This window comes from Lepisosteus platostomus, chromosome 17, assembly GCF_059453375.1.
Source record: "Lepisosteus platostomus isolate fLepPlt1 chromosome 17, fLepPlt1.hap1, whole genome shotgun sequence".
Lineage (NCBI taxonomy): Eukaryota > Metazoa > Chordata > Actinopteri > Semionotiformes > Lepisosteidae > Lepisosteus > Lepisosteus platostomus.
Genome location: NC_142627.1, coordinates 9,025,797 through 9,039,669, shown reverse-complemented (window position 1 = coordinate 9,039,669; position 13,873 = coordinate 9,025,797).

Below are 13,873 nucleotides of genomic sequence, written 5' to 3'. Positions count from 1 at the left end.
CATTCGGGCCCAAACTGCTAATGCAAAACAACACACAGGCAGTGGCCAACAACGGCGATGAACCAAAAAAACAAACACTCGAGGAAGGCAAACTGTTCAATCAACACATGATTAATAGATGAGTTCTGCACCCAGGACCTTCAAAGGTGGGTGCTATATAGTCCAAAATGTTCTTTGTTTTCTGCAGGTCTCATGAGTGCGTGAGCGTTGTGTCTTTCTAAATTGCGGCAATTAATGTCTTTCTAATCTGCAGCCATTCCTAGATTATTGCAACACGACCTCTTTGCCGAGCCCAGCCTTGTTTAGTTTGTGTGACCTCACGGCGCTAGAGCACTGTTGGCACGACAAAGGCGCGCCGACGGGTTAAACAGGATTCTCAGCTGGAAAACGAAGGGAAAAACGAACAGTATTATATGACATCCAAGTCACGAATGGAAAAAAAAAATTCTGTTCCTGCCAGTTTGAAATGGGCATTCCTTTCAGCTCTTCTTTTTGAGGTGGGGGTGGAGGGGGTGCTGTCATGAGTCAGACAGGAATATTTTATAGAAACAGGAAGAGAGGACAGCTTCAGCCGACTTGCAGTTTTTACAGTACGTCTCAAGACACATGCAGGGGAACATACAGTGTACGGCACATCCAAGACATGCGTCTGATGTCCCTAGTGCCAGTATCAGTGGACTTTCAGTTTCAGTTTATCAGTGGATTTGTATCAGTATAGATACGATACACCTGTCACGTCACTGGAAGAATATCCAGAATTAGTGTGGAGGACGCGTGATCCCTGGAACTGGGACCTTTGAGCTGTGTTTCGGTGTATCAGCTGACAAGACGCTCAAGGGAAGTAAGTATACACAGGGACTGGCCATGCGGAGTCAACGTGAGCAGTCAGAGCCAATACGCAAAGAAGATGACACAGAAAATGTGTTTAAGAGTACTTAGACCCCTTAAGAAGTTTTTTTAAAAACATGTAAGGATAAAAGACGTAAAGGAGGTAACAGATAGCCGAAACTGCTGTGTTAATTATTCTGAGACAATGAAGGTTGAGCGGTTACGCGTTGTCTTCTAGGAGTGCCATCTCACATTTTCCAAGCAAAAGGAATCTATATTTATATACAGACAAATCCCTATACTGCACCCTACTCATTCTAATGTGGAAACAGCGCTTGCAGTTTTAACTGTTAGTGTCTTTCAGCTGTGGAAGCGAAAAGAAGAAGTCTGTCTTGTGAGTCACTGAGTTACAGCCGTTCTGTTTTCAAATGACAAGATGCGACTTCTTGAATTTCTGCAGTTTCCTCCCGGCCGCAGTTCAGCGATGAAGCACAGATAACGGCGTCGATCAATTCACTATTAACGTGCTAACGTTATCACGTTTGGGGTTAATTATGCTTTTGTAACTAAGTCCTGCAGGCATCCCGTTGAATGTGCAATAAAATTCGAGCTTTTTATGATTAGTCAACTATTTTATTTTTACCTAGTGTAATCACAAAGCTCCATAAACACGAAAACATGAATACATTTGATGTAATAAAACACAATTAGATCGGACTTCACGACAATGACAGTATACAGTTGTATGCTATATGCCAGCTTTATTCTGAGAAACCTGACTCCTCAACTGATTTGACGTAAGAGTCATAGAGCACCAAGGCTTTCTTAAAACAGAACAAACACTGCTTAACATTTGATTTCACGGGAGCGTCACGAGTGTCTCGAACAAGCTACAACCCCGAGTTTAGAAGGCGATACTGTAGTCTGCCCTGGCTTTGTTCCACGGAAGCTATCCTCCGATCAATTAGCTCCTAGCAACCAACCAAACAAAAACATTAAAAAGCCCTCCTCTTATTCATGACCGTTCATCTGCTCTAACCGGATCTGTGTTGGGATGAAACGGCATTCATTTTAAGTGGGGACCGACTACATTTGGGCACGAATGAAAATAACAGCAAAATTCATAGGCTGATTAAGGAATGGGAAAAAAAACGTTTGAATCTGAAGACTACATTTTGTTTTCTTTAACTTAAGCCACTTAAATGTATAAAACCTGAAATTACCAAAATTGTTTTACTCAATCCTGTCCGGTTTTTTACCTTTAAAAGGCTTTCATAAGCCAGCTATAAAAGTAAAGGCTTGCGCAGATTGAAAGTATATCGAAGGAGCAACATGCATTTAAAAGACAGAAGCATACGTGGATTTTTGCCTTTGTTGCTCTACATAATGCAGGGCTTTCCTTTAATGGGAGAAGGGAATACATTCTCAACCAGAATGCCTCTGGATCGAGATCGGAGATCCCTGCTAGCCGCAGCCCATAGAAATATGCGGTCCAAAGTCAGTGCTTCAGCAAATTAACGAGAAATATGCGGCAAAAATAGATTTTAAACTGTGTCAACGGTTGTTACCTGTCCCATTTCATGATCAGATAAAAAAATAGATATAAAGGCTGATGAAAATAGCCACCAACGGATCTTCAGGAAACTGCATGTCCACAAGATTTCAAACAGATAATCTGTTCGTGGAAAACTTAAACACAACAACAAAAGCCACCTGTATCTTTCTACCTGTGAACCGCTTGACCCCTGACAACTCATTGACATCCCTTAAAAAACAAATTTCCGTCTAATTTCTGTTTCGGACATTAAGCAGCAGAAGAAATGGCGTACTTGGCAAAGTTTGTTCAAGGTTAACAGTGCAAGTCCCTTTTTTCAAGAAAAAAAATCATAATACAGATTCAGAAGTTGATATATATGATGAACATCTACATAAGCCCCACAGACTTAAAAGATTCACATTTCTTCAGTGACTTTCTACTTGTGTGCAAAACCAATTATTTAGCCACATTGCACTTTTGAATTTTGAACTTAAAAACTCTCGTACATGATATAGATTGCATGTGCCCTTGTGTGAACCAGGAAGGAAGTGGAACAACTGATTTTTACACATCTGACTAGTGTCCCAGTATTAATCTGAACAGTCGCTACAGACCCGTGAGCTCTTGATGAAATTAAGTGCGTTTTGCTACTCAAGAGAAGTACTATAGGAGCTCAGGCTGATCAGTAAAGACAGTCAGGTGTCTAACACAGGGCAAAGTGATGTCAAAATGATTGAAAAGTGGAATATTGATCTTTATTCCACCTTCATTTCAATTCACTTTTAATTCCTACCAGAGCTATTGCTGTGTATCTCTTGTATCTATTAAAGGACTGCTTGCATAGAACTCAGTGGTATATTCATTTTTTAGCTGAAGGCCTCAAACTATAAAAATCTCAGGGTGCCACTTTCACAAGTCTTAGTCTTTAAGGAAATCTGTGTCGAAACACACCGAAGAAATATTACAACATGCAAGAATTATCGTTTAAAGAAATCGAAAACACCTGATGCTCAAAATCCAGTAACCACAAATTCATTGTGGAATACTGTGTATTTCATCTGAGAAAAGTAAAACTTGATTATTTTCTTCAAGTGAATGTTGATTTTACATGCAGTTTGTATCAACCAATACCTACCTCTGATTTGTAAAGGCCACTTACATGCCTTCATTTTCAAAATATTTGTTTTCTTTTATATAGCTTGAACCGATCTTGAACAGATCCTGAACTAGTTCAGAAACAGGCTCATTAGATTAGATTAGACTTTGGTCTTAACTGCCAGGATGGGTCATAAGACAAAATAACTTTTTTATAGCTATTGTTTCAGTATAATAATAATAATAATAATAATAATAATAATAATAATAATAATAATAATAATAATTGCTTACACTTATATAGCGCTTTTCTGGACACTCCACTCAAAGCGCTTTACAGGTAATGGGGACTCCCTTCCACCACCACCAATGTGCAGCATCCACCTGGATGATGCGACGGCAGCCATAGTGCGCCAGAACGCTCACCACACATCAGCTATCAGTGGGGAGGAGAGCAGAGTAATGTAGCCAATTCATAGATGGGGATTATTGGGAGGCCATGGTTGGTAAGGGCCAATAGGAAATTTGGCCAGGATGCCGGGGTTACACCCCTACTCTTTTTGAGAAAGGCCCTGGGATTTTTAATGACCAATAGTATAACTAATGCAGTATGTGTAAATATATGACCTCATGGTTAAGTACATACATAGCAGCAAATTAAACCTGTATACAAAACACCTGTTGGAAAGTTACCTTTTGACCATTTCTTCAGAAGGGTGCACTGTCAGAAACTTACAACCCTCTTGTCTCAACATTCCCTCCCTCTCTTGCTTTCTCGTGCCTGCTGATAAGCTGCAGGACAGTGATTCTTAGTCCCAGGCCTGGAGTAAATCTTTCTCTGCTGGTCATTGTACCAGCTGGGCCCATAATCACCAGTTCTAATTGCTTGCTGGTTTAGTTTTTCTTCCTGCAGTCAGTCAGGCCTTGGTTTTAGTAATACCCTAGTGAAAGTGCATTATTTCCAACAACTTCATCACAACGAACTTTAAGCAGTCTCACCAGCTTGCTATTTAAGAATTTGCTCCTCTATTTCTAAACCCAAAAGTTCTTGTTAGGTGATTACCTGACAATGAATTATTTTATGAATAATACATGAGCTAATTCACACAGCACTTCATTTAAGAATGAAATAACACTGAAGAGCATAACACATTTTTGCTAGTGATGCGCTGGGGTGTAACAGAATCAGGTTGGTGTACCAAAGAGAAGTGTCTGTCTTATTCCAGAACATGTGTGTTTTCAGAATGTGTGCTCAACACAAGCTCATTGAAATAACAATAGACAGGAATAGGATTAATAAATACAGACATTTCCTGCCTGAAGTGGTGTATTATTTATACTCCATCGTCAGACACTGCAAATACCTTTTAATAGTAATAATGCAGTGGTTTCATTTTTTCAACAATACAATAATATGCAGGAGATTGATACAGTGTGTTTCAGGGTTGCCAGAAAATAATTTTTTTTTGGGAAGGGAGGGGCTTGCAACATTATTGTCCTCCTGAAATGATAGGGAGACCACATCTGAGAATCGTGTTCAGGGGTCTCACGTGGCCTGATGGATGGATGCAATACAGTACAGGGAGATTAGTCTCCAATATACTTCCAATATTCGAATTGTATATTTACACATAATCTTGCTAAATATACATAAGAACAATCCCAGATAACCTGTAAGCATTGGTTTGACACTGGCAACAGTTCAGTTTAACTGGACATTGGTTACAGTTGTGGAGCCACTTTGGTTCACTGGTGACCAATGTTACATTTGGACCTGACTAATGGAAACAACATGAGGCCAACGAGCAGAATGAGATCAGCCCAAACGAAACAACTGCTGCCGAGTCAATGTTGTTTTCATGCTTGGCGGTTATCTGCAAATAGCATGCTGTAAATCATTCTTTATACTGAAAGGATTTCAAACCTGCAGTAGTGTAATTTGTAGTATATGAGGTTTGGGTTATGCTTTTTTGATAAAAAGAAAAACAGATCGCTACTTGCAGGGCACCTGTTAGATAGCAGATGTGTTGCCAACTGGGAGCACAGTTATGATGACAGTTCCAGCCTTCCTGGTTCCATGATGTCACTCATGTTATGCCCAGTCTGTAGAAGAGGACCAATCAGAATGCACAGAACCAAAAGAGGACCAATCAAAGTACTGCTCTGCTCTATCCCAAAATACAGTGTGGGTTTATGCCTGCGAACGGTGTTTTTCACAGTGCACTGTAAACCCTAGCTGGGTAGATACATGTTGACTGTGATAAAATAACAACAGAGCTGTTTGTCACATGTGGCAAAACAAACATACCAACCTAGCATTGTGTGTTATTTCAAACATTGTTTAGCTCTCTTTGGCAGTGGATGACTATTGCAATGACAGACAAAAAGACAACAACATGTGTCCAACAAATAATTGTACAACCCTGCTACAGAGCCTAAGGCATGGGACAACATTCAAATACACAATAAAACAAAAGTCACAACCTATGAAGCAAGCCTAGCTTGCTCATAGCAATAAAAACACTTTGTCTGGTCTGCTGTGATAAATGATCATGCCTTCATGTCAGTGGTTCCCAGGCCTGGTGACCCATACACCATTTGATTTTTGTTCCAATAATAATAATACTATAGACTATGTGGAGCTTGTTGGAGCTGTTATACTTTGTAACTAAAATCCCAGACTTGTGACTAGAAGCAACTTCTTAGATCACCTTAAGCTTCAGTGATCTCATGAAGGTGGGCTGGAATGAACACCAGCTGGTGTGTGGGGCACCAGGACCAGGACTGGGAACCACTGCCTTACAGTTCGTACAAAATACAACTGATATTACTCCTTTTTTGTCTTTGTACCGTTGTATACAAAGCACTCATGTGAAAGCACTGTGTGTGCTTCCTTTGGTCCAAAGGGACATTACTGTACCCTATCAGAAGGGGTGGTGCATTGATCTTATCTCCCTGCTCTGCTTTGGAAATTGCAGGGTGGCCCTCTTATCCATTTCAATAGCTTTTCATTTTCTGCCGTGAAAGTGAATACCACCCTATGTCATCTATGTTAAAAAAGATTTGAATCTAGCTTGCATATTTTCCTGAGGCAAACTGGTCCGACTGGATCCAGGACTTTAGAGGTGTCTGCTCACAGAAGGGTCCACTCATTTATCTGTCCCTCGTTCCCTGTTGGTTAGATTTCTGGACAGTTAACAGAGGCTGCTTAATTCTGTCTTTCGATTTGCAGATCATTTCTATGTTTTCTTTTCCCTCCTTCTGTTTTAAAAAAAACAAAACACAAACTGGCATTTATTTATCTCAAAGGATCCTCTCCATCTATCCTCTTTGAAGGTACTTTTTAGAAGACACAGTGAGCCTTACGAATCGTATTTATACGGTGACATGGTGAAACACAACAGTCCAGAAAACCCAGAGTCGGATGTGAAACATGTGAAAACAGAAACAGATGTGCTTTACATACTAGTGGGGACCCCCTTCCTCCACCACTGTATCACACAACTGGAATTATGTGCCAGGGGGTCCTCTAAACCTGGGGTATTACAGTGTACTTGGAGTACTGAAGCATTCCAGCTGAATTAAAAGGAAATCTGCCTCAATACCAATTTTTAAAATTAACAATATATGTAAAACAACTAAAGTGTCAGTTATATAACACAAACTTATGGAAAAAGCAATAAAACAATCTTTTCACAATTCACACTTTGGTAAACAAGATCAAATGGCAGGGAGGAAGCAAGCAAAACTCAGCATCTTTAACACAAACCTGGCCCTGCACCTAATACCGGATTTCAATGTGTGTGCACTCCGTTTGTATTGCTATTTTACTCCTGTCTTAATATGAATAGCTATCATCAGGAAAACTGATCGTTGTTGTGGTGTATTTTAAAATAAAGCAAAATAAAAATAAAAGGAAATAGAGAGAGGCCAGATGATGTAGTTCAAGTAGGGAGCTGTGTCAGCATGCATAACGCTGCAAAGGAGCAGGTAAATGTTTACTCCCTGCTGAAAGGAAAAGAAGAGAAACGACGTTTCGGCTGTGGAGCCTTCTTCGGGTGTGCGGTCTTTGAAAGACCACGAAGCAGATCCGAAGAAGGCTCCCCAGCCGAAATGTTGTGTTTCTTTTCTTCTTTTTCCTGCGTGGAATAAACCTTTGCCTGTTCCTCTGAGGCCAGATTATGTCAGCCACAACTGGAATTTGGCCTGAGTGCTAAGCATGGGGTTAACAGCCCTGCTCTTTAAATAGAGAATATTCCTAATATTTTCTTGTGGTTGTGCTTCCTGTTTTCAGCATTTTTCAGTGTACTTTCCACCAATAAAGAACAATGTTTAAAAAACATGGGAGAGTGAAGTGAAAGTGTCTCTCATATGGTCTCTGTGTACTCGTTTCTCCCTGCGCTGTGCCTGGCTGTCCTCTTTGAAGTCCCATTTTGGAAGAACTCGTGAGCTTGACGAATCATACAGTATCTGTGTGGTGAAAGAGCGCAGGAGCCCTCGAGCAGGATATGAAACAAGTGAAAAGGGAAACAGAAGTGGATGGCCACAGAACTGAAAGAGTCAGGGTTTTGTTTTGGTCACAACCATCATCACAGTATCTTCACTGTTGTTTAGTAACAGAATAAGGATCCAGAGCAGGACTTCAGGAGAAATGGTGGGCTTTAAGACTCTCTAGATAGGTGATTACTCTTCTGTTTGTGCCTGAAGGCCAGGGCTAGACCACAAAGATCACTAACACGCACTCACGTAAAGTTCATGACCTGGATATTTTCAGCTTTGGTTGCATGAGATATATGAAAATTGTGATGTGGTTCTGTATACTTATGGCTGTCTGCACAGGAGTAAACACAGCCACCATTCTGTCCAAAGGGAGAACGTGCTTTGCTGATGTCTTTTATATCAACCCTTTTATTTAGATCAATTGAAGTTTAAACTGAAAGCGACAGTCCAATTCACTATAATGGGAACTATGTCCCTTGTTTACCACAAAACGCCACAAATACAGCGTGTAGTAAAGTCATGATGAGTGCAGTAGTAGGATGTGTTGTCCCCAAGTAGTTTTACCTCATATCTGAAACAGCCTTATGGCAAGCTGAAGAGAGAGTAACCCATTCCCTTTGTCACTTCAAGACATGATACATTCTGTAGTTAGTATTTTGAAACGGTTTGTGCTGCAATAGTTTCTATAGAAACAGTAATCCCTATTACAGTGTGGAGCAATTTTCACACTTGCTCCCATCCTGCCCACTGAGCAGAATTCAGAGCAGGGGCATTGAGCAGCACAATATCGTGGGCTAGTCTGCGATTTAGTGTTCTAGCCAGCAGACACATTGCTGATTTTTCCATGTTAATGTTGCCAAAATTGTTTTGTGTTTTAATCCTTTACAGGGGGTCTGCAGGGAAAAGTGCAATAACATAGTTATACCTTTTAATGATAATGCCATTGAGTATTCCTGGGACACCCTGACAGCTGTGTTTTTTATTTCTTACCCAGTGCAAAATGGTGTCGATAAAACTTTGTCCTGCAGTAACAGCTGGTTCAGTATTTAATGACATAAAATTTATAATCCGGTTCCTTGGAGTCGTATCTGTCATGTTGTACGGAAGTGCAGGGTGTAGTTAATCAACCATCTGTACCTCTGTTTCATTTTGTTATTTTACGTCTGACCCTTTCTGTTCAGTGTGAATCTTCAGCTGATGTGGTTTTCTAAATTGTTAGTTGGTGCACTATATCTCATAGAGTAGTAAGGCCATAAGTAACTTTAGTAAAGAAACAGACATGACCCTGTAGCTTTCTTAAGACTATTCAGGTCCACAGCAAGGGGATATTCTTGTGACACAGTGGGCTTGATGATTGAGTGAACTATATGGATCTGGCGTTCAGGGGTGTCTAAGATGGTAGCTCAAATTTGAGGGTCCCTTGTTATCCTTAAATCAAGCCCTCCAAGGCTTTCAAAATTTCACATCTGCAGGGGACCTTGTGAGCCCATGCAGGCATTTTTAGATCATCTGCCCTTAGGCTTTAAGAAAGAGAGAGGAAGTAAGAGCACTAGAAGAAACTCCAAGCAGATTGCGCTGTGTGATACAGACTTTGCAAGCTGGGGAACTTCACTGGCCAGCTGTGACGACGGTTCCCCAAACAGCAGTGTGCAATGGGCTCAGTTCATAGTGAAACAGGACTTCTGATTCATTCTGGACAACTGCAGGCTCTGGGTGACATCGGTGAGGAGTGAATATCGTCTCCGGTTGACGTGGGATTTCCTCTGTATAACCTCATATGCTTCCTTGTTGTTGTCATAGGATGACCAGTTGGATGGGCGGTGGGTTGAGGGCCATTTCCTCAGTCGGGCCTTGTGTGAACAGGGGTCGTCACTGGGAATTGAGACTGAGATGTAATGACAAAACTGGCGATTGTCACTTGGGTGCGTGTGTCATTAAAAAGGTGTGCGTTCTTTCTCTTTTTCAATAAAGGAAATTCTGAGATTATTTATCAAAGAACAATAAACAAATTGCTAAATTGCAATGCAAACTAGAATATGGAATCTCTGCCAAAGCCGTAAGCCAAATATCCATCTGTTTGTCAGCTCACCTTGAAAAAATATTTTTATTCTGACCTGTAAACTAACTTTTCCATTATGACCCAAGAAAATAGCATTTTTTTCAACTGCAGGTAGATTTTTATGGCAGACTTCTGATAAAAATGCTTATTTGTTTTGAAGGTTGAGTGAATCAGAGTTTCTATAGCAACCCTGTGATGATATCAGAAAAGTCCAATTGAGGCCTTAAATGGTTTTAAAGGCACAGTGAGGTTTCAGAATACGTTCCAGACTTTGTAACAAAGTACTCTTTATGTGTTTGTTCCTTAAAAAAATAATAAAACTCTTAGTTTTAGTTTTCTGTAGTTTCTCTTTAACTCTGTATTAAAATACAAGAGCCTCAATGTATTCTCAGTAAAGCAGACACTTTTCTTAACAAAAAGGCCCTTAAACATGCCCAAAATGCATTAATTGATATAAGATCGGGAATAGAATATTTGTTACATACAGTATAAATAGTGTTTATATTTGATTGAAATGCAAATTATAGTAAAAGATGTTTTTTTCCACCCAATCTGTTTTGATTAAGATAACAAGCATAATGATGTAAGACGTAACATTTCAGAATGTACTAGCCTGCTGTTGTTGACGGCAATGTTTTGGACTTCCGGCCCCTTTAGTCAGCAAACATCTGAAAAAGATGAGAAAAGGACAAAGAAACATGTGATAGGCAGTGGGGAAAGATGTAATAGCAACAGGGAATTTATAATAGAACCCTGTCAGATCTCTCTATTTCCATTGGATATATACATGGAATATATGCATATGGAACAGTTATCAACAGAAAGGCTAACCCCTTCTGGAAAAAAGGAACACTGAGAAAGAAGAGTTATGTCCCAGTGTCAACTGCAACACAGCTGCTAACTTCTCTTCCATGTGACTTACAGTAGGCATTCCACATCTCCCAGGGTGACAGTTTGCAGAAAGAGCCTTCTCTTCCTATGTTTCAACACCAAACTGCTAAACAACATGCTTATTCATTGCTGTTTCAACATTGTTAGAAGATACATCATTGCTATTAGGACACATCCTGAGCAACTGCAGTGTTTCTGTGCTTGTTAATGATTATTCTTCCCTTTCAAATAAATAATGACATTCACCTGGTGCGTCGTGATAAAAGCAGAGTGAAGTGTTGTGTGGCACAATGAAAACATGGTAAAAGTATGGTAAAGCAATGGTAAAATTCCAGCCAAGCAAGGGGTCAGCCATCAGAAGATGTAGTGCAGATTTGCAGTGGTTAGTCTGCATAAGGAATGTACTGTCTGGTCTGCACACACTGCCCGGTGGTATCCTGCACTGTTAAATCAGCACAGCTAACAGCTGCAAAGAAAGAGTACAAACAATCGTTTGTGGCCATTGCAAAGCCGGGCTGATTTCTGCAAAACTACAGGATCTTGTCTTGCAAGAGTGTTTTGCAATAATAGCAGAAAGAAGCCCGCTAAGCGCTGACAAGGCAAAGAAAAGCTGGCTGCTCCTGTCAGTTTTAGTGTGCTAGGGTTCTGTAGTTTCCCATCTGCTGACAGCTGTCCAGCCCTTGACTGGAGTGTGCGAGGTGAGCCTCTCAGATCTGTGACCTCACAACGGGAGTGACAGTGGCCGCTTCTCAGGAGCCTTCACTGATCAGCACTGAGTGGCCTTATAATCACTCTCACATGCTGCGGTCAGTGCGCACTTAAACACTTTTAATTCTTCTTTCTTTCAAGATTGCATGGGCATTTTGCTTTCCACAATGTCTTATTTACAGGCCCTAATCATTGTTGTAATGATGTTTTCTTTTTTCTTTTTCAAAAAATAGAATTACGAAATGATTGGTTTTTTGTTCCCTATTAGGAAAATAGAGACTTACAATCGTAACTTCTTACCTTTTCTAACCTTTGGTCAAAATGCAAAGAAAGACCTAGCTACTTTACACTGTTGCTGGCCTTCACATTGCAGGTGCTTCTGCGGTTGGATTTAATGCATATGAAGAACATGAATTATGCAATGTGTTGCCATAGGGGTTGTACACTGATTGTTAGTAGCTGTAGTGTACAACAGCTGGAACAGAGGGCCACCTTTTCATCTTCCCATCTGTTCACTGAATAAATGAACTGAAGGGAGACGTGCCCTGTCTCTACCAAGCTGGAAAAGCCAACAGCACAGGCCAGTGGTGGGCAATGCCTAATGATAAAGGGCACAGAATTATGATAGCAGAGTATCAGAATTAAAAAAGGATTTACACACCTGTGAGCACGCCTAACGCATTTAAGTGCTGCTGCCTCACAGCTCTTGCATCCTGTTTTTTTATTCTGGCCTGGCACACCTTCTGTGGGGAGTCCGCGCATTCCTCATGTGTGCTTAGGTGTCCGGTCTGAAAATATGCGTAAAGGAGAATCTTAGTCTTTAAACTTACAACCCGTGTACGGGCTGCCAGACGACAACCGCGCCTGCTTCTTCATGCTGTTTCTGCCGTAGTGCGAGCGTTACGTAAGCATTTGGTGGCAGCGCGGCGGAGACTGACGGGCGATGTCCTTGGCACACGGGGGCAGGCTAAGGCTCTCTGTACCTTTGCAGTTTTAATTTAGTACACGTGCTGCCGAAGCTCCAGTCCAAAGACACGCCGCCCGGGTCAGCTCCGGCTCCGGTACTGTCCCGTGCATGCCTGTGTGCTTGTACCCCCTGTGAGGGTCTGACCCTGCGCCCTGCAGGTTAGACTCCAGGGATAAAGCGGTTTCCTGAGTGAAAACAGACAGTTAAACTGGCGTGAAAACATCTTAGCATTCATCAGACGGAGGGTTTATTTTCTTGTTTAGCTACGGGTGGTTAAATGAGTGGGCATCCGTGATTATTAGGTCCATAGATTCTCCACTAATTATACGCCATTAGCAAATGTAGCAAACTGTAGACTTGGGAAGTATATTTCCCCACAATGCTGAAGTCGTCTTCTGCCTCCCTTACTCTTTTTGCAAAATCTGGGTGTCTGGGAGCGTTAATTCCATGGTTCACCAACATCAGTGTGAGGAGGATGAACTCAATGCGGATCACGTTAATGCCTCAGGGATGGCAAGTTGATGGAGGACTCCGGTGGAGCATGGGCGCACATTCACGGGCACACAGCTGCTTCAAAGCAGACGCTGTGACGTGGGGCAGCCAGCCACTGTATGACAATCTGTGGTCCATGCTTCAGCGGGCATACTTAGTGTCTCCTTAACCGTAAACAGAAATGTTTTAAAATCGATCCATTCTGGACCCTTTATGATGAAAAAAAACAACAGTTCTTTTTATTCTTTTATTTTCCTCCTGCAGTGTCAACCCCCGTACACGTCAAATCACCTCGCCACCCACACACACACACACACACACACACACGGGCTCGCACAAAGTTACAGAAGGCCCAACACACTCATGCAGACGCAAAAAAATCACTCTGAAACATATTTTTTTATTACTATTGCTATTAAGTCCTGTTAGTAAACACACACTGCTCGGAGGGCATGTATGATCCACAACCCCTACTAATTCCTGTAAATGCTGTATGCAATTTAACTGTTTTATATGTTATGATACCTTGATAATGTGTTATACATTATGTAATTGTGACCTACATATGATTTGATAATGTTATTGGCATTTAAATAATGTTCAAAGGGTGTTGATTGTAACAGTAGCATAGAGTCTAAGGAATTTATGTCTGATAAAGTACTGGTGTTTAAATTTTCGTTTACTCTTTTCAAAATGGGGCTTCTGGATCAGATTTAATGAACTCGAGACACCCTAGGAATTTCTCCAGGTGCATTATTCTATACGTAATACGGTCAGAGAAAACCCGGAACATTAC